The sequence below is a fragment of the Sycon ciliatum genome, chromosome 12 (assembly GCF_964019385.1).
Source record: "Sycon ciliatum chromosome 12, ocSycCili1.1, whole genome shotgun sequence".
NCBI lineage: Eukaryota > Metazoa > Porifera > Calcarea > Leucosolenida > Sycettidae > Sycon > Sycon ciliatum.
This window is the reverse complement of record NC_088654.1, coordinates 10,038,888-10,059,033: the sequence shown is the minus strand read 5'-3', so window position 1 is coordinate 10,059,033 and position 20,146 is coordinate 10,038,888. Positions and strand designations below refer to the sequence as shown.

Sequence of the window (20,146 nt, the reverse complement as noted above, 5' to 3'; positions counted from 1 at the left end):
GCAATGAAACGTATGCATTGGGAAATTGGATTGCAGGAAAACCCGTGTTTGCCGGACCCTGTACCAAGCGGAATCCTGTATTTACCGGACAAAATTTCATGCACCAAAGTGCTGTGGATCGAAAGTGCATTCCTGGATCAAGCGGGGTCCTGTCACATCAGGACAGTTTCCGCTGCACCAAGGGCGTCTTGTCAGGGCAGGCTTTACTATAGTGAAGTTTATAGTGAATTGTACTCCAAGTAACTCGTGAGTCCACACACAATGGTCATGCAGTACAAAGCCGAAAAGTCCCTTTCAAGACAGAGTGACAGACAGGAGTCGTCACTAGAAGGGCTGATCAACCAACACAGAATACTACAGTGGTGCTCAATGAAGTCCAATGAAGCGAGTGAATGCCGTGCGGAACGTTGTGCAGCTGTGAACACTGGGCTGTCAACTGGCACAGGGCGCACACTTGACTCACACAATATTAACATTGAGCATCAACGTAGCATAATGATAGCAGTGAAAAAGAGTAGAGTCAAATACGCGATGAGCGATAGTGTAGAGTCTAATACTAAAGGCAGAAATAGAGTAATGCCATCAAGTGCGAGATAACATGTTAGGAGCATTAACGTGTGATTGTGAAGCTTACTTTAAAGCGGGATGTTGAGTCTACAGTGCACCATGGGCACAGCGAGATCATGTTATGTGTGAATGGTATACCGTAAAGTACCGCCAGAGCGCCCCGTCTCGCGAGAGCGCCCCACCTTGATTTTACAGCCAGGGTCCAGGGAAAGGAAAATCGTACGGCAGAATGCAACGAAGTGTGTATGGTGTACTAACGTCAGAGGAAGGTTTTTGTGTGGAGCTCGTGTCCGCTCGAAGGTACGGATTGTCTGCACAACGTGCAATATGTGTACGAAGTTCGTGTCGTATGACCTACAGACGGGAGACCACCTACACAATACGACCACGAAAGGACGAGATAGTGGGGCGCTCTGGCGGTACTTTACGGTACTAGTAATCAAATGGATGCAAAACATATAGATGTCGAGATACACCATGCCTGATTCGTGGCTGGAAGCCGTGAGCTCAGTGCTTGGGGCTAGTGGGATTCCTCTAGCTTTCAGAATCCTGCATGAAAAAAGGTAAAAGAAAGTGAAGGTACAATAATAGTAAGGTGATGTAAGCCTCTTGGTTTCGCGAACGAATTTCATCATCAAATTCATGGCATGGGAACGACGCTACAGAAGTATACAAAAGCTGAGCCATCCTCTAAAGAAAGTCCACTTTAGTGAATCTCATCTTGTCAGCAGCACCATGCTGTTTGTATGGGAGAATTGCCTTCGTACAGTGCTGCCCAATGAAATCCTGAAATCAAGTCGCGTCACTCAAGTGCCGGGCGTTGCGCAGCCCTAGACCTGCGAACACTGGGCTGCGAAATGGTGCAAGGCGCAAACTTGAGTGACACGACTGGATTTCATTGAGCAGGACTGTACATTCAAGGCACCTGCACTTCCTATTACAGTGTAATGTTCTTATTTTACAGGAACATTCCCAACTGGGCCTAATGTCTTCTGAGGCTGCGTTTACACGACAACGCACGGCCATTTTCCGTTTTCAGTCCCGCATTTCTTTTTTCATTTTCGTGCGTTTACACGATCAAAGCTGATCCGAGGTGGTCTCGGTTTGTATCGTTTTCTCGCGTCTACACGGGAGCAAAGGATCCGCAAAAGTTCGTCATGTGCCGAGTGTTGTCGTGGAAGCACCAATCACACTCAAGGAATAATCGAAAACAGGCCACACACCAGCACTCGTCACATGACGAAAATTGTAAAAAAAGAGTTTTATTGTCGGATCCGTGTGAACGGCCGAAAACGGAACAAACGTGACGGAAACGAGGCCAGAAGACCGTTTCGACTGTTTACACACCCAAATTTATCCGGCAGAACATTTCCGTTTTCAAATTCTTCCACCTTGGCCAGCGTTTTTGGTTCTCTTCCGCTTTGGCACAGTGGGTTGGTCAAAGACCATGATTGAGATACGAGAGGTACCTGGTTCAAGTCCTGCCTGGGAGCGGTTTTTCCAGCCGTGCTGCTACCCACAGTCAACTGGGAACTTGTGGCCAGGCACAAGGGGTACATGGATGCAGCTAATGGGGTCGCTTTCGGCACTTGTGCCAGTGGTTGTGAGACTTACCCACTCACCCCCACCGTTAGGCGCTGCATCTGCCGCTAGGGTTTATCGGGTGTTAGCGGCCGTCGTGAGTTCCCTTCGGGAACGGATACGATAATTTAATTTTTTTGGTGTACAACTATTACGTTTTGCTCCGCGTACCGTGTAAATGAACCATGCATCCGAAAGGATTTAGTTGCGCTTTCACCCCCAGCGTTGTCGTGTATACGCAGCCTTAGATGGTGCCCAATGTATTCATTGAGTTCCTGCAACTTCATTTGAAATGAACTGGAAAAGTGCGAAGGGATTCGAGGAGGACATTAAAGCAGTCAGCTCCAAGAAATGAAATTGATTCGTGAATTCAATTATAATGATGTTCACACCTACATGTACATGCATGCAATAACTAGGTATCACACTTCATCTTACAGGCGAGACCTCACTATATATTCTCTGGGGTACGGCAAGTGTTATGCTTTAGAGAGGTCCATGTTATAGCGAGTTGGGCACATAATATAAACCATATATGTCAAAGTTAGGGCTGCGGTTAACCAAAAGGTTATAGGCTAGAACCAAGAGTAGATAAACAAGAGTGTGCAACTCCGGGATGGGTTGGCCCGTGGCGGAATTTTTTGTTGACGTAATCTTTTCTATGACGCATGCGCTGCGGGTCTTTTGGAAAGTTTGCATCGTGCACTTGGCCGGGCTTTACATTACAAGGTCGGTGCCCAGTACGTGCTCTCACACTGTTCTGCGTCAAAATGCGCGTTTTTCTGAAAAAAGGTGACGTCTACAAAAAATGCTGCCACAGGCAGGGGTATGTGCAGATTGTGCAGAAGAGATCCAGAGTTGCACACTCTTGTTTATCTACTCTTGCTACAACCTATAAGAGATAAACTGTACATGTAGCCTGTATTCATGTACCATTGCTGTACATGACTGTAAATCCATGTATCCATGGTACCATGACCTCACGCACTGCCAAAACAATCACTACAATATGTATAATACTCATAAAAGGACACATTTCAGGCTCATTACAAACGTCTTGAAAGTTTTTGTCTTCACAAGTATACTTTATGAGTATTATCGCATTTTTGTCTCAGACGAAACTGTTTACAATATGTATAGTGGATGCATATTATATTTTGCTCAGTTTTCCAGAGCAGGTTCAACAAAGAGTGAATAACAACTAAATAGAGCGGTTGCCAGTTGACAGACCCCCTTTATATTTACAATGCAGTTGCGTGAATGTCCACTACTTTCTGAACGAAAGGTTCAACATATTTTAATATTTTGTATGCTCCATTGGGCTTCGGATTGCACCATCACCTTGTCATTTAATCAACTCAACCTCATCATGAGCATACGCAAGCATCACTAATATGGGGAGCAACCCCAGAGATGAGGGAGATACACGCCGTACATCCATTGTGCACAGTACTGACAGGGTACGCACATGCTGTCACGTATATTATGTACAGCGGACATTGAAAGAAAATAACCGATTAACCCATATGCATATGGTTAACTGTTCGTGTATTCTTAACGGTTACATAACCGGTTAACCTATCTAACCATTTCACCCTAGTCAAAATGGCGCTGTTTGCTTACAGACTACAACTGTATTGCCATCGATCCACACTGATCAATCCAGGAAATGTGCGCATGTTGTACATTTTTAGTGTATTTTATAGTAGTGTGTCTACTGCATGTGTTTCAGGACTGTAACAGTCACACTACAACAAAAGTCCGACACTCCAGAACAACCCGACACAAAATCCTGTGGTCGACCAGCCAACAAACACAGCTCTGGGTTGAATGACGAATTAGTGAAAAACTATAAAGAGAAAAGAGAGGTGAAAGAGAAAACCGCCAACACATCTCCAGAACGACAGAGCCTCACTCTCTCCCTCCCTCCCTCTCTCTCTCTCTCTCTCTCTCTCTCTCTCTCTCTCTCTCTCTCTCTCTCTCTCTCTCTCTCTCTCTCTCTCTCTCTCTCTCTCTCTCTCTCTCTCTCTCTCTCTCTCTCTCTCTCTCTCTCTCTCTCTCTCTCTCTGTCTGTGTGTCTGTCTTTGTCTCTCTCTCTCTCTCTCTGTCTCTCCCTCTCACGGCAACTAAAAAAACAACCATATCTCAAACCACACCTCACTCATTTTACGCTGTAGGATGAAGATGAAGGGGAGGTTGGCGATGAGAAGAAGAACACGGCAGGGTTTAAGCATTTATTGTTCAGTGACCCGTGTCGTTTGGCGTATAATGATTCTCGGTTTACAATTGTAGTATTGTTTGTTTTGCAAAGAATTTCAATCAGTTAAAAGTCATAGATGCTGTTTACATTCACAAGCGTAAGCCAGACCGATGCATTCAGAAAGAACATGTCACGGCATCCACATTCTTTCCTTAGCACCGTAACTGTATTTTGCACATAATGTTTGTTTTATTCACCCTCTCTCTTTCTCTTTTCTTACAGTTACACTTGTGTTTTATCACACTATAGAATGACTGCGCATGTATTTTATAGATTGCGATTATTATCACTGTCGGGAAGGAAAACACCAATTTTACAGGGCCCTAAAAGTCTGAACGATACCTATGAAATGCACTGTCAAAGCAAACACAAAATATGAATATGCAAGCTCATGCCTGAGGGGAAGATGAGAAGTTGAAACGTGGAGATTTTTCGGACAGGACGAGAATCCGAAGAACCTGGGTGATTCCCTTACTTCCACAATGGGCTAGTGGCTGCATCACAAAAATTATACCTTGCAGTGGGTGCAGAGACAGATCAATAAACACTAACCTGAGCATGAGAGCTGCTCGTATTCATTGCGATCGTCAGGAAAATGGCAGGACGAACGGACCAGAAGAATGTTGGCTATGACAAACAACTGCATATCCAGACGACACACGGCTTGACTATTTGCTTATGACGTTCAGCTTCGAGGTCCAGCACGATGGAATTTTCGGAAGGAACTGATTTTTGAATTATTTGGGGAAGAAGATTGCACTCAGAAAAGGTACCGTAACTGGTTTCTTTCATTTGAAAAGCTGTTCACCAAAGTCCTAAACATACACTGTACGGCGTTTCGGAGCTGCTCCAAATCGATCGATTTGTTTTGAATGGTTTCGCCACCGCTTTCCGATCGATCGATCCTTGCGCGATCTGTCGATCGACAGATCGCGCAAGAAAATCGATCGATTTTCCAAATCGACAGAACGCGCACAACATCACAATGTGTACAAAAATGATTTTTACCCGCCATATACGCACAAAGGTCACATTTGGATCCGTTGGATCCGATCAACCCTGCTTCCCGAGGAGGGTTGACAGGGTCCAAATCCGAAGGATCCGGATCCGGATTCGACCAATCGAAAGGGTGCGAATCCAGTGGATCCGGTGGATCGGGATCCCAATCCTACCAATTGAACATGCCCTTAAGGGCCGATTCCCACTACGGTACCGTGAGTGCCGTGCCGTGAGTACCCATGGTGATTTGCTCACGTGAGGGGCAGTTTTGGCGCGAGTTCATTCCGTGGCTCCTGCCGTACCGCGCCGTGGACATTCCGGTGCCGAGGGCCTCTGGGGGGTGGAAATCAGGGAGTCGTAAAATACGGTATTTTACGACTCCCTGGTGGAAATGGCATGCCGTGGTATTCCGCGAGGTCGAATGCAGTGTGTAGTGGGTATTTTACTACTCCCTGAAAGGAAGTTTTTTCTTTCTTTTGTATTTGTGGTACGAAGTTTTTTCTTGGCTTTTGGCTTTTCGATTGGTTGATTCTTGAGCTTTCTCCAGTCATCTCCCCGGCCCCTGCTATTTTCCCTCAGGACCAAAGTCAGAAATTGAAGAAAAAAATGGTGATCCGGCCTGCCGCGCCGACGGAATGCACGGAACGACTGTGCGCAGGTACTAGGTGTAAATCACTCTGTCTTGAACGTCTGCAGGGAGACCAGAAACGCCAACCGACGGGTGTACATGTCCAGTGTCATGCCGGGAACAGTAGGCAATTTTATACGTCGGATGACTTCCCCTACCCATGCTGGTCGTGGGAGGGACCAGTCATCCGCAAGTAGTGTATCTAGCAATGATAACATCGTGGATCCTACCCAGAGTAGCCCAAGTCCGAGGCCGGCCCGAAAAGCCGGTCGCAAGGCGAAGCCCTGCAGTCCTGCAGAGAGTCTCTTGGGCAAGGACAATGAATCCACGCGGAGAGCGGGTCCAGGAGCGAGCAAACGACTACACGACGAGCGTCACGTAAGTGATAGCATTGACGACAGCTCATTGCCTGTGTCGCGTGTGCTGCAGCTTCTCGACTCGTTCAGAGAGGAATTTCGGGGGGATATGAGAACTGCACTTGCAGATCTCCTAGCTCCTCTCGAAAACCGCATGACGAAGCTAGAGAGACAGATATTGCAACTGCAAAAACAGAGTGAGAAGCTGCAGACTGATGTCAACAAATACAAGGCTGCAGGTGATAAATCCAATTCTAATGTCGACAATGGCGGGAAATCCGCCATTGTTGTCGACCTTCGGCGCCAGGTTGACGGCCTCTCTGCCAAACTCAGTGACGTGGTAGATAATTTGCCAAATAAGGTTGACCTCGCTACATTGGTTCAGGAGACGACCTCTTCGCGCACACAGCAAGTTCATGTCATGCGTGACGTCATGGCAGAGGAGGTGGCGAAGCGGGACCGCAGCAACAACGCGGTTCTCCGTGGCCTAGTGGAGGCTGACGGGGAACAACTCCAGTCCATTGTACAGGGTCTCGTTCCAGGTCTCGATGCTGGTGATGTCCTCAGCGCAGAGCGTATTACACCAAAGAAGCGGGGTGAGGCAACTGGGAACGCCCGTGCTGGCCCAAGACTGGTAAAAGTCAAGCTCACAGAGAAGGGAAAGCGAGTGTTAATGAATGGAAAACGTGCTGCTAAATATGGCGCACGTGATGTTTTTGTCAACCACGATCTGACACCACAAGAGCAGGCCAGACGTCGTGAGTTGATTCCAAAGTTTAAGGCCCTCCGGGAGAAGAATTTCCCCTGCACCCTACCTCGGGACGTGATCCTGAGTAAAGGCCGTCCTATGAGCACGGATGAAATTGCTCGCATTCTGCAATAGGATACACGTGGGAACCCTTCTGTTGATGTCACATGTCCTAGTCCTATACAAGATTCCGAATTGAATATTGCTCATATCAACATTTCTAGTATACGAAACAAAGTGCATGATGTTCACAAAATATTACATGACCATAACATACACGTTCTATCCGTCAATGAGACATGGCTAGATGACTCCATCACTGACGCAGCCATCCACATTCCTCAGTACTCCGTCTTTCGCAATGACCGTAATCGACATGGCGGTGGTGTTGCACTCTACATCCAAAGTCACTTGGACGCAAGATTAATTCAACTCCCATCGTCAATTACCACGGCATTAGTACGTCCTGAGGTGCTCTTCGCTGAAATCAATGTGCCACATGCAAAACGAGACCAACTGATCACTGTTGGTACCGCTTACAGACCACCAGGACAGCCTGTCGCATTTTGGGAGACCTTCTCCTCCGCTGTAGACCACGTTATAGCGCGGAATGACAAGACCATCATTCTAGGGGATTTCAATGTTGATGTCCTAAAGAAGACATCACCACAATACGGACACCTACGTCAACACTGCCAAGAATTTTGTCTGCGGAATGTCGTGACCCAACCGACCAGGCTGCCCTCGGGTACCTGCCTCGATATAGCGCTATGCTCTGACGACCTTAAAACTTCCGCATGTCATACCATTGCCCTGCACGGCATTACTGACCATCAGCTGGTCTTAGTAAAGACTGTCTTGCCTATGACTAAACCTACGAGAGTTGTGCGGCAGTTACGGAAGCCGCCATTGTGGAAACTGCCTGCAGACGAATGCACTGATTCCATGCTTGATGCACTCACTGATTCCGCCTTCCGCAGAGTACCCCCAGATGGCTCACCAGACGTTAACACAATGGCAACTAGCTTCTCTATTCTATGCAAAAGAGTTCTGAACGAAAAGTCGCCTGTGAAACAAATTACCATCAGTGCTAGGGCTAAGCCTAAACCATAGCCTTGGGTAAGCGATCAACTCCGACGGTTGTTAGAAAGGCGCAAGCACCTCCACGCGAAGGTTTTGAAACATCCCGGAAATGAATCTGTGAAACAACAGTACAGGACAACAAGGAGGGAAGGCACACTGTTAAATAGAAAGCTGAGACGAGAGTATTACAACAGGGAGTTTCGAGATGTGAAGAATAAGCCAAGGCAACAGTGGGCGCTTCTAAACTCGCTCACAGGGCGCAACTTTGTCCGTGAACAACCAAAAGCTACGTTAGGCGATCTGAGTGCCACATTTGCGTCCATTGTCACTGATCCTAATCCTTGCCCACCCTTGAGCAACCTAATACCTGACATCTCGACAACAGCTGACGCAGACGCCCCATCTTTTAAAGAATTTCGTGCCGTTTCAGCTCTGGAGATAAGCGACCTGTTGAAGCATTTGAACTGTGCCAAGGCAGCTGGATCGGATAACATTCCTCCTCTGCTCCTACGCCTCTGTGAGCCTGCCGCTGCAGGTCCCATAGCGCAGATCATCAACGAGTCCTTGAGTACTGGAATGGTGCCAGATGTGTACAAATTGGCTACAGTGTGTCCTGTCCACAAGTCAGGGGACAAATCTGAAGCGTCGAATTATCGCCCCGTTTCACTTTTGCCGATTGTTTCTAAGATCCTCGAGAAGGTAATACATCGGCAAATGATAAGGTTCCTTCAAGATCACGCTGAGCTTCGTATTCTCCCAGACGAGCAATTCGCCTACCGCAGAGGGCACTCCTGTGAGGATGCGTTAACTCTCGCAGTAAACCGCTGGATGATGAGTGTGGACAAGGGCGAGTATTGCGGGGTTGTACTCGTGGACATGAGCAAGGCCTTCGATCGGGTACGCCATGAACTACTACTTAACGAGCTTCAAGCTATTGGCATAAGCGGAGTAGCACTACAGTGGTTCTCCAGCTATCTCCAGGGTCGACGACAACAGGTGAAAATTGGAAATACCAGAGGAGACGAGACACATTGTACACGAGGCGTTCCGCAAGGGTCGGTGCTAGGGCCTCTGTTATTCTCTTTGTACGTGCGACATGTCCCTGGAGTACTTCGCCACGCAGAGTCCCAACAGTATGCTGACGATATCGCCTTTTATATACACTGTCAGTCTACTGGAGAACTTCAGCACAAGTTGACAAGTGAGTTGAACAGACTAAATACGTACCTTGGAAGCATTGGTCTCATCTTGAATGCCCAGAAAACGAAGTTCATGGTGCTTCGGAAGAAGGCTCTGCCTCTTCCGCCGGATCTTACCATTGCATGCGGTGGTGTCGATATTCGACCTTCTGCCACAGCGCGTTATCTTGGCCTCGTTATTGACCAACACCTCACCTTTGAGGATCAAGTCAACCATGTATGTACATCTGTTTATAAGAAGATAGGAGCATTCCGCCGCTGCCGCCGTACAGTAGACCACACAACTAAGCGAATATTTTATTTATCCCTCATCCAATCCACTATTGAATACGCCAGCAACTCGTATGCTCACTGTCTTACACCATCTTTATACTCTCGCCTTGTTACTTTAAGTCATATCAGCATGAAACAGGTTTTTGGTCTCCCTCGCCGTACCCCGACTGTCTTTGTTTTGCGGCACGCTAAGTTATACTCCCTCGAATCTCGTCTCAACTTGAGGCTTTTTATTTTTGTTTTCCGCTGTATTCATCAGCTTACAAGTCCTCTTCTTTCCTCAATGTTCACCCTCCAGTCGGCTGCTACTTGCACCGAGAGGCGCACTAGAGGGCAATCATTCTCTTCACTTTCTTTGCCCGCTGCTACCACTAGATATGGCATGTTCTCCATTTCTTTCCTTGGCGCTGATAGGTGGAATTCTCTGCCTGTCTCGTGTCGTCAGGTTGAGCATCTATCCGTTTTTGTTTCGCTCTGTAAAGAGCACTTAGGGTTCCCTGTAACAAGACGGCAACGTTTGTAGGGCCTTCCCTATCAAAATAATAAATTCTACTACTACTACTACTACTACTACTCTCAGCTTCAAGCTCGTACCGTGGGGTACACGTGACCTACCCAAATCGTCGGCACTACGGTACCGTGAGTGCCGAATCGGTATGGAACAACATTTAGAGTACTCGCATCACTCTTCTCCATTTTGGCAACCCTGCTCTCCAGCGATAATTATATCAGCCTCGTCTGCAATAGCTGCTGCTTCTGCATCAGTCGGAAACTCAGTAGCGCTCACTCTTGACCGGCCCGGCCCGAGCAGCCATTTCTTCAGCTGAATACCGAGGTTCTCAGCCCCAGACCAAACTCATGAAGGTCAGCCATGGCTGCATCCTCACTCTCACAAGGAGTTAGGTCTTCGGGGTCGCTTGCACCACCTAATATCAGTCGCCAAATCATTTGAAATAGCACTGACACTATTGCTTTCACGCACTCCTTTTGACCTAGCTGCACGCTATGACGTTGCGGAGGGTGTGGCGCGGCCGCATGACGTCATGGCGCAGCCCCCGAAACTCAGTTTTTCAAACGGAAATATCTCGAGAACGCTTTGTCAGAGACACGTGGGACCAACACCATTCGACTCAGCGCCCAAAACTCTACCGACCCTGAAATTTAAATTTTTCACCGGACTTCCCCTTTAACCAACCGAACCAGATGTTTTTGATGTTTTTTTAGCCGCCTAGGCAAAATTGAACATGTATTATTGTTTTTAAATCAGAACATGTGAGTAGTGCACACAATATTAGTAGTGCAAGCAAGTAGCGCACATCATTAGGCGGAGGAAAAGAAAATACATGCATTAGACCATCACTGGGTTGAGCTGCTTTTGTCTGTGCCTGTGTGTGTGTGTGTGTGTGTGTGTGTGTGTGTGTACATGTGTGCGTGTACATGTATGTGTGTGTGTGTGTGTGTGTGTGTGTGTGTGTGTGTGTGTGTGTGTGTATGTGCGCGCGCATGCGGCAGAGCGTTTAGGAGAAGTGGCGATTTGAAGCGTCACATCAAGTACTGCCCAACTCAGTAGCCTATCATCTTCACTGGAGATGGGTCGTCAAAGGTCAAGGTGTGTGTGTGTGTGTGTGTGTGTGTGTGTGGTGTGTGTGTGTGTGTGTACATGTGTGTGTGTGTGTGCGTGTGTACATGTGTGTGTGTGTGTGTGTGTGTGTGTGTGTGTGTGTGTGTGTGTGTGTGTGTGTGTGTGTGTGTGTGTGTGTGTGTGTGTGTGGTGGTGGTGGTGATGTGTGTGTGTGTGTGTACATGTGTGTGTGTGTGTGCATGTGTGTGTGTGTGTGTGTGTGTGTGTGTGTGTGTGTGTGTGTGTGTGTGTGTGTGTGTGTGTGTGTGTGTGCGTGTGCATGTGTGTGACTCTGTGTGTGTGCATGTGTGTGACTCTGTGTGTGACTTGCTACAACTACCTTGGTCTACGTGTGAAGGATCACAGTTCAATGGCACTTGCGAGTGTGTATTGTTTCTACTGCTGTTGTTTAGACTGGATATGCGGCTAATAATAATAATAATAATAATAATAGTACGAAGTAGTGGTTGCGACTTCGGCGATGATTTTGGAAGAAAGGTTTGCTCCCCACACCGGAGCTCGCGCTATTCCGCCTACTCAAGCTCAACTGATGAGGGGTGTATTCCCCGAAACACTGTGTATTGAGCAGGGAGTGGTGCTTTCTTGCAGGTTTGCCGAGTCGAAGGTTCGATGGACTTCTCGTGTGCTCTGGATTGCAGTCGTGAGTCAGTCAAGTGTCAAGTAAAGTCGGCGGAATAGCGCGAGCTCCGGTGTGGGGAGCAAACCTTTCTTACAAAATAATAATAATAATAACTATTAATAAGCACAGCTCGCATCTTCCCTGAACCTGTTAGACAAGAGCAGAGTCAACGCATCTGTCAACAGTGTCAAGCCAAGTTAGTCTATCTCCTGCAGCTTGGAGAGCGCTCTCCACGGAGAGATCCGCTGCCTTCAGGTCTTGCCAAATCGTATCTATCCACCGCAATGGTGGTAGGTCACGGTTTTTTTATGTCGTTTGTGTTGATTGATAACTCCAGTGCTTGGAACGAGGCGGATTCTGGACCCTCTCGCACCACATGGCCAAACCACAGCAGCCTGCGTCTCCAGCATGTGGCACTAACTGGAGATTGGTTTGTTTCTGTGTAAAGTTGTTATTGGTGATGCGTTGCGGGTAGACAATCTGCAGTAGTACGCGTAGCTTCCTCCGTTGGCATTTTGTCTAATATGCGCATAATAATTTTAATTTGTAGAGCAAGCCATGGATCGACAAATCGTCACCACTAGTGAATCGCATAAAGTTGAACTATAAACCCGGATTTTATACGACTCCCTGGTCGCCATTATCAGTACACTTTACAAGTTTGCACCGCAGATACATGTACTCTGGAGCTCCCTAAACCTCACCACCACTGCCACGATTCAGGTGGTGCGTGCTTCCCCTAGCTGCATCTCATGTTTGGCATTTAAGTGGTTTTGTAAAAATAAAAATAAATAAAAATCATGTACTTCGAAGTACATACTGTTAAACTGGGAATTTTCGGTGGTGTAATAGTTTCGTTATTTCCCAAAATCAACGGTTCGGTAGCGTGAAAATTTCGGCGAAACCAGTTACTTCAGGTAGCTAGATCCAAAAATGCAGTTTATTTATTTATTTATTTCTGCACCTCGTGGCATGTCAAGACAGCCAATTGAATTGAGGAGAGGGTGAGACCAACCACGGAAGAAGAGAAAAAAGAAAATGAAGAGCATGTACACAAAGTGGGAAGGGAGTAGCAACTTACAAAGCAATGGGATGCTCAGCGAGCTATGCAGCGGAAGTGGGGACTGTGACTTTGTTTACTTATTATTATTATACGCATTCCCGCGTTGAAGTGTAGCAGCAGTATGCTGCGTCCAGAGCTTCGCTTATGCAGAATGGCTTGGGTGAGAGGAGAGGGGAGAGAAAGCAACAAGGCAACCGACATCTATGAAATTGGTCACAATAACATGAAGAGAACCAACCTACATGTGCATGATTGCACAAGAATGGAGACGACCAAATATAATGGCTTTGTTTACTTGCACACTTTCAATACATGTACCTGTGGACACTGTGTGGCATGGCCGTGTGCAATCATTTTAGGTCGCATTTTATGTTTAGGGGTCGTCCACAAATATCGATGTTTTTTTTAGAGAAGATATTCGTTCGTTGGGGGGGGGGGGAGGGGGTTTAGGCCCTATTCGTCTCGTCTTTGCAGAAGAAATATCGAACTCTATCTATGGACGGGCGCTGTTCGAACATGTAGTTTATGACCTACACAAAGTGAAAGTCAACCTCGTGAACATAGCCATGGCAAGGTTGTGCGACCATGGCAACATAAACCTACGTGTAGGTGTATAGTGAAATTAGAGTGGCAGCTGGTCACGTTTCATGAGGAAATTGAACTTCATTAAAAAATATCGATCCCTTGCATAAACATGTGTATGTTCGTTTTGAGGGGGGAGGGAGGGGGTCTGGGGAGAAATGAACAAATATCGTTGTTATGAACCCTCTAAGATTCTCTAAATTGACAGGATCGTACGACCACACGGCACGAGGACAACTCTTTTCCCTTAGACAGTATATTTCACTTCATCGAATAATTAACAATAAACACTAATAACACCAGCTATTTATAGCATGCAAAAACAGCGTACATGCAAAACATATGCATATAAAACTGGACATAACAGCGTATACAGCAAAACGCACACAACGCATATAGCGTGTGCCATGCAGCAACATCAGCGGTACGGCGGAGTCGAAATACAACATTTCAACGAATACAATGCCATAAGCGCGAAGGCCTTTCCCAATTGAGAACTGGTGGTTTACAACATTCTCCCCACCAAAGGGCTTCTCACCGCCGTACAACAATGCACACAAGTCAAAAACGATCCGGGGCTCTGACTACGCGCCCAGAACGCGTCATCTCCTGCGGCCGTGGTGGTGGTAACGGTGCTGACGGTTCATACGCTGGCTGCTGAGGGACGATAGCAGGTTGAGCGGTATCGGCAAGCCCAGGGGCCACGTCCTGTGACGATACTTCTAATGGCACTAACCTTTGGATCGGCCTCAACAGGGTACTGGTACTCAACTTAACCTTGGCAACACGACGCTTACCATCTCGACCAGGGAATAACTCGATGATCCGTCCCAAACGCCAGAACTGTTTGCGCTTGGTATCATCGAGAACAAAGACAACATCACCCATAGCTAAAGGGCGCGACATGGTCTGTTGGTGCTTGTTCAGCTGACTTAGGTACTCCACCTCCCAACGATTCTTGACATGCTCCAGTGTCCGACTGAGGTAACGCAATCTCGATGACATCTGCGCAGCGTCCAGGGTACCTGCTGGCTTCTCTGACGACATCCAGATGTTACCCATCATCATTGCAGGGGTTACTGGTGGCTCATCCAGGCTATCAGACACATAAATTAGCGGACGACTATTCACCACTGCTTCAACCTCATACAAGAGGGTCTCAAGCTCCTGGACCTTCAGAAACGCTGTTCCCATTACCTTTTTCAAGGCACTCTTCACTGTACCAACCATTCGCTCATAGAAGCCTCCATGCCATGGTGCAGCTGGAGGATTGAACATCCATGGCACACTCAGTTTGTCAGATGCCGCCTTGAACGTTGTAGCGTTGTCAGACCTGATCCGAGACGGCAAACTACGTCTCGCGACAAACTTCCGAAATGCCATCAAGAATGACTCGGTACTTAAACTATCGACCACCTCCAAGTGAACTGCTCTGGTGGTGGCACACACAAACAATGCTATCCATACCTTCGGAGATGACTCACCACGGCGCACGTACAACGGACCAGCATAGTCGATGCCGGTAGTTGCGAACGGCCTCTCGTGAACAACTCGGTCTTCTGGCAGCGGCGGGCAGACTTCTGAGGCAGCCTTAGCCTTGTAGCGGCGGCATGTAACACATCGCTGAGTAATGTTGCGTAGCGCTCGTCGACCACCGATAATCCAGAATTTCTGACGGATGAACGACAAGACTCCTTCTACACCTTGGTGCATCCTTTCAACATGCTTTTTCTCCAACAGCAACTCGGTCAGATGATGTTTGCCTAACAGGACTGGGTGCTTGGCTCCATACGCCAACTCGCTGTGCTGAAGTCGTCCCCCGGCTCTGAGCACTCCATGTTCATCCAGAAACGGTGCAAGCTGATACACCTTCGACCCGGGCTTCACTGGTTGACCTTGCTTGATCAGCTCAAGATCCTCAGCGAAACATGCGGCTTGAACGATGCGGTACAACACGTTGTCTGCTGCAAAATAGAGTTCAGCACGAGGCTCAGTGTGCTTCCACTGCAACATCCGAGTCACCATGCCCTGTGCCCTCGACCATTTACTGAATCGGAGCCACCATTCCTTATCAGATTCTCGACTACAGGTGGTGGCTGACACTCGTACTTCTACACTGGACTCATCTGTAGCTGCGGTTGAGGATGTGGTGGGCCAGTCATTGGGCTTCGTGATCCAGGTTGGTCCGCCCCTCCAGAACGGACTACGGATCTGCTGTGCACTACTCCCACGCGACGGTAAATCTGCTGGGTTGTGAAGGCCCGGGCAATGGTTCCACACAATGCCGACCTTCTTCGATATCTCTTGGACTTGACTGACGCGGTTAGCCACAAATGTTTTCCATTTGTACGATGGATTACTGATCCAATGAACGGTAGTGAGACTGTCAGTCCAGCCATAGACTTGCGTGACGGTCACACGCAGCTCCTTCACCACAAAACTCAGTGTAGCGAGCCGCTAGACATACTGCTTGTAACTCAAGGCGGGCTAACGTGGGCGGAGACACAGGTGCCACTTTGGCCTTGGCAAATACCAAGTGCGACTGTCCATTGACGACTGCATGCAAACAACATCCAAACGCTTTCTCACTGGCATCGGCGAAGGCATGAAGCGCAATCGGCGTGTCAAGATTGCAGCAAATCCAACGTGGTATGTCAATGCTCACCACTTCGGCCAACTCTCCCCACCATTGCGCACATGCGGCTGCGATGCCATCAGGCAACATATCATCCCAGTCGCCTCCGACTTTCCAGGCTTGCTGTAGCAGTATCTTTCCCGGCACAACTGCCGGTGCTGCTAGACCTAGCGGATCAAACACTGATGCAACACACTTGAGGAGGGATCGCCGGGTCCAAAGAGACGGCCTATCGGACTCGCCTAGCGCTGCTATGCTGAGCAAGTCATCACTGCTTTTCCATTTCAGACCGAGGACTTTATCTCCGGCCTCTGGATCGCACGGGATTTCGTTGCCTCGCCACTTGCGCAACTCCATGCCAGCATCCGTAAGCACACGCACGCTGAACTCTTGCATCTCCTGGGCTTCCGAGGCATTTGAGACACTAGAGACCAAATCGTCAACGTAGAAACTCGTGAGCAAGAGATCAATACGATCTCGCTCTTTGGGTGCAGACAACGCCCGTAGCTCCTTCAAGTGATGCTGAATCACCGCAGTAAGCATGTACGGCGAGCAGTTTACGCCAAATGGCAGTTTCGTTAGCCTCCAGGTTAACAGTTCATCGCTGTCGCTTCGACCGGGCCACAAGAAACGCCGGTACGGACGGTCTTCGGGATTAACCGCGACCATGAAGAAAGCCTTGCGGATGTCCGCTTGCAGCGCGCTCTGATATTCACGGAACCGTAATAGCATACCTGCGAGACTCGGCAATAGCGACGGTCCAGGGTCAACCATGTCGTTCAACGACTTGCCATCTGGAGCCGTCGCCGAGGCATTGAACACCACTCTTAACTTCGTGGTTGCAGCGTGCTCGCGGAATACACCATGATGCGGTACATAGTACCCGGCATCGCTCTCACATGGCTCCAGCTCAATTGCTCCAAGCTCGCGGTACTCCCTGATCAGCACATCATCATAGAGCGCACGCTTCCCATTCCTCTTCAGCTTTTCAAGAAGCCGCGTTGCGATGACTCTAGCTTGAGCAAAGTTATCCGTTGGGCGACGCTCATTTCGCCACAAGAGACCCACTTGGTACCCGCTGCCCTGGCGACATAGCGGGAACGATGGCAGGTGCTGATGTTGTTCTGGAGGTTCATCCAACTACCATAGTTGTTCAATGTGGGCTGTGACACATGACACGGTCACCGGCTGACTGTTTCGACTTGGTGCAGACGCTGGACCAGATAATACATTACCTATATCTGTGTTCCACACCGGCTCACCATTAACTTCCTTCTTGCTGTGCAGTACCGCGTTGATATAGTCTGCACCAATCAGCATATGTATTTCGTCTGATGTCCCTTGTTGAGGCTTGTCACTCAGCTCTACTCCCCAACTGTGCCACTGCGCAATGGTCTGCGGACTTGCGCACTTCAGGTCCAGCTCAAGCGTTGGTTTCACGAACGCGCGTACCCGAATGCTAGCGGAGCTACCCTGGATCGTGATGGCGTACTTATCCATGCGCTGTTGGGTTGGTTCCGCGCCGAACGGCTTCACCTCTACATTTTCAACCCCAACGTGTTCTGCATCGATTGCTGACACCAACGCTGCAGTCACGAATGACGCCTCAGCACCCGAGTCCAGGAACACGCGAACCTTCGCGTTTCGAGTTCTTCCCTCAACTCGTGCCACTCCGGTCATCAGCCGCACACTTGGCGAGTGTAGACAGCACGACCCAACATTCTTCTCCGTAACTATCTCAGTCGGTTTCTCCCGGCTGTAACCTGCTCTATCCAACACATCATGTATTAGCAGGTGGTGTTTCCTCTGGCATTTCGTGCATCTCGAGCCTGACCGACATTCTCTGGCCATATGGCCATACTTAAGGCAGTTCCAGCAGAGTCTCTCTCGCTGCAGAAAACCCTTTCTCCCTTCCTGTGGCAGCGACTTTAGCTGCTTCTCTGCATCTGCGACCGATATCGCCATGCACTGTGCCGACGCCGTGGGCCTTGGCACGGATCGTTCTACTGGCTTCCTGGCAGTATCACCCTGTCGTCCGTGCGCGACCTGGTAAGACGCGCCGTGCTCCTGTACCTGGCGCAGTGACATCCCGTAGCACTGCCATTCGACCAGGTACGTCTTCATCTCAGGTCCGCATTGCTCCAAGATTACCTGCTTTGCCATTGCTTGCAGCACCGGGGACATTTTTCCTATATCGGCGCTATACTTGGTGTCCACCTCGCCATCTTCTGTCATAGCGAGTGTGGCCCACACCTCTACCTCTCGGCAAACACGGACAACGTATTGATGAAACGACTCATCTGACCGCTGCTTGCCTGTCAGCAATGTCTTCCACGCTTTATCCGGAGTCTTTCCGAGCGAGGCAAGCAACTCTCGCTTCGCTTCCTCGTAATTATTGCATCCAATACATATCCTCTCCGCTTTGCTACCCGCTAGCGCGATGCGCAGTCGCAGCAGCCATTCGCTTTCTTCGAACTCGTTCTTGGAACAGATGTCCTCGAACAGGTGAAGATAACGCTCCAATGGCTGCGTTCCATCATATGAGGGGATTTTCATCAACGGTTGACGCCCACCGCTGTGACTGGGAGATTCCTCTGTACCTCCCATCGCGGCTTTACCCTCACCCTCATGCGCATTGGCGATGCGCTCGTTAATCTCCTTTAGTGTTTTGGCAAACTCGGTGCGGAGCGCCTCCTCTCGCCGTCTGGCACTGCGCTCCTCACGCTCCGCGTACTGTTGGAGCCTCTGCTCCACATGTACCTTCAACAACTCGCCTTCTAATCCTAACCGCTCTCCATTGTCGATAAAGCTGGCTTCCAAATTGTTCCATAGTTCCTCTGCCATGCTCGCTCCTATCCTGGCGTGGTCGCCAAATGTTATGAACCCTCTAAGATTCTCTAAATTGTCAGGATCGTACGACCACACGGCACGAGGACAACTCTTTATTCTCAACAGTATATTTCACTTCATCGAATAATTAACAATGAACACTAATAACACCAGCTATTTATAGCATGCAAAAACAGCGTACATGCAAAACATAAGCATATAAAACTGGACATAACAGCGTATACAGCAAAACGCACACAACGCATATAGCGTGTGCCATGCAGCAACATCAGCGGTACGGCGGAGTCGAAATACAACATTTCAACGAATACAATGCCATAAGCGCGAAGGCCTTTCCCAATTGAGAACTGGTGGTTTACAACAATCGTCTTGAAAAAAACATCGATATTTACGGACGGCCCCTTAATAGGTATTAAAATAAATTACCTGTGCCGAAGTTACCGAAATCAAATCTCCGCCGAAATTTTCCGGTTTTACAGTATTCTGTACATGTACCCTCTCCTCGATTCCGGCTGTCTTGACATGCTACGAGGTGCAGAAATAAATAAATAATAATATTATTATTAACTGGTTTGAGGGAAAGAGACAAACGGGAAAAGTCTGAAGAAAAAATTGACTGTCACCACCAGGACTCGAACCAGGGACCTTCGCTTGAAGCCAGCGATGCTCTAACCACTGAGCTATGGTGTAGTCGTCATCCCATATTATTATTATTATTATTATTATTATTTGAAACTCGGGTATTGAGCCAATAATAAAAGTAGAAAGGAAAAGGACATATGGAAACGAGTTAAGAGTAACTCTCCACCACTGTAACTAGATACTATATACAGTCAGAAAGTGCAACAACTAGGCACAAAACTGACAGAGTACTGAGACATTCGACGTCCTGACACCTAGCTTCAACACATCTCCGTAGCGCTAACCGACAGCCTTCCAACTTGGAAGGTTCAAGGTTATGGAAAGACCAAAGAGGGGAAGGCAAGCGCAACGAAAACGAGCACAAGCTACAGTCCCAAAGGAACAAAGAATGTCGATTGTCACTGGACGATGACGAGACC

General features: G+C 48.3%; 1 long non-coding RNA gene across 1 annotated transcript; it reads right to left on the bottom strand.

The window, feature by feature from the left end:
• Positions 1-273: 273 nt before the first annotated feature.
• LOC135828310 (uncharacterized) lies at positions 274-5,345 on the bottom strand. The gene is made up of 2 exons (XR_010555624.1): positions 4,961-5,345; positions 274-1,116 (listed from the first exon to the last, which is right to left on the bottom strand). It is a non-coding gene; the product is annotated as an uncharacterized LOC135828310 (long non-coding RNA).
• Between the last annotated feature and the right edge of the window lie 14,801 nt (positions 5,346-20,146).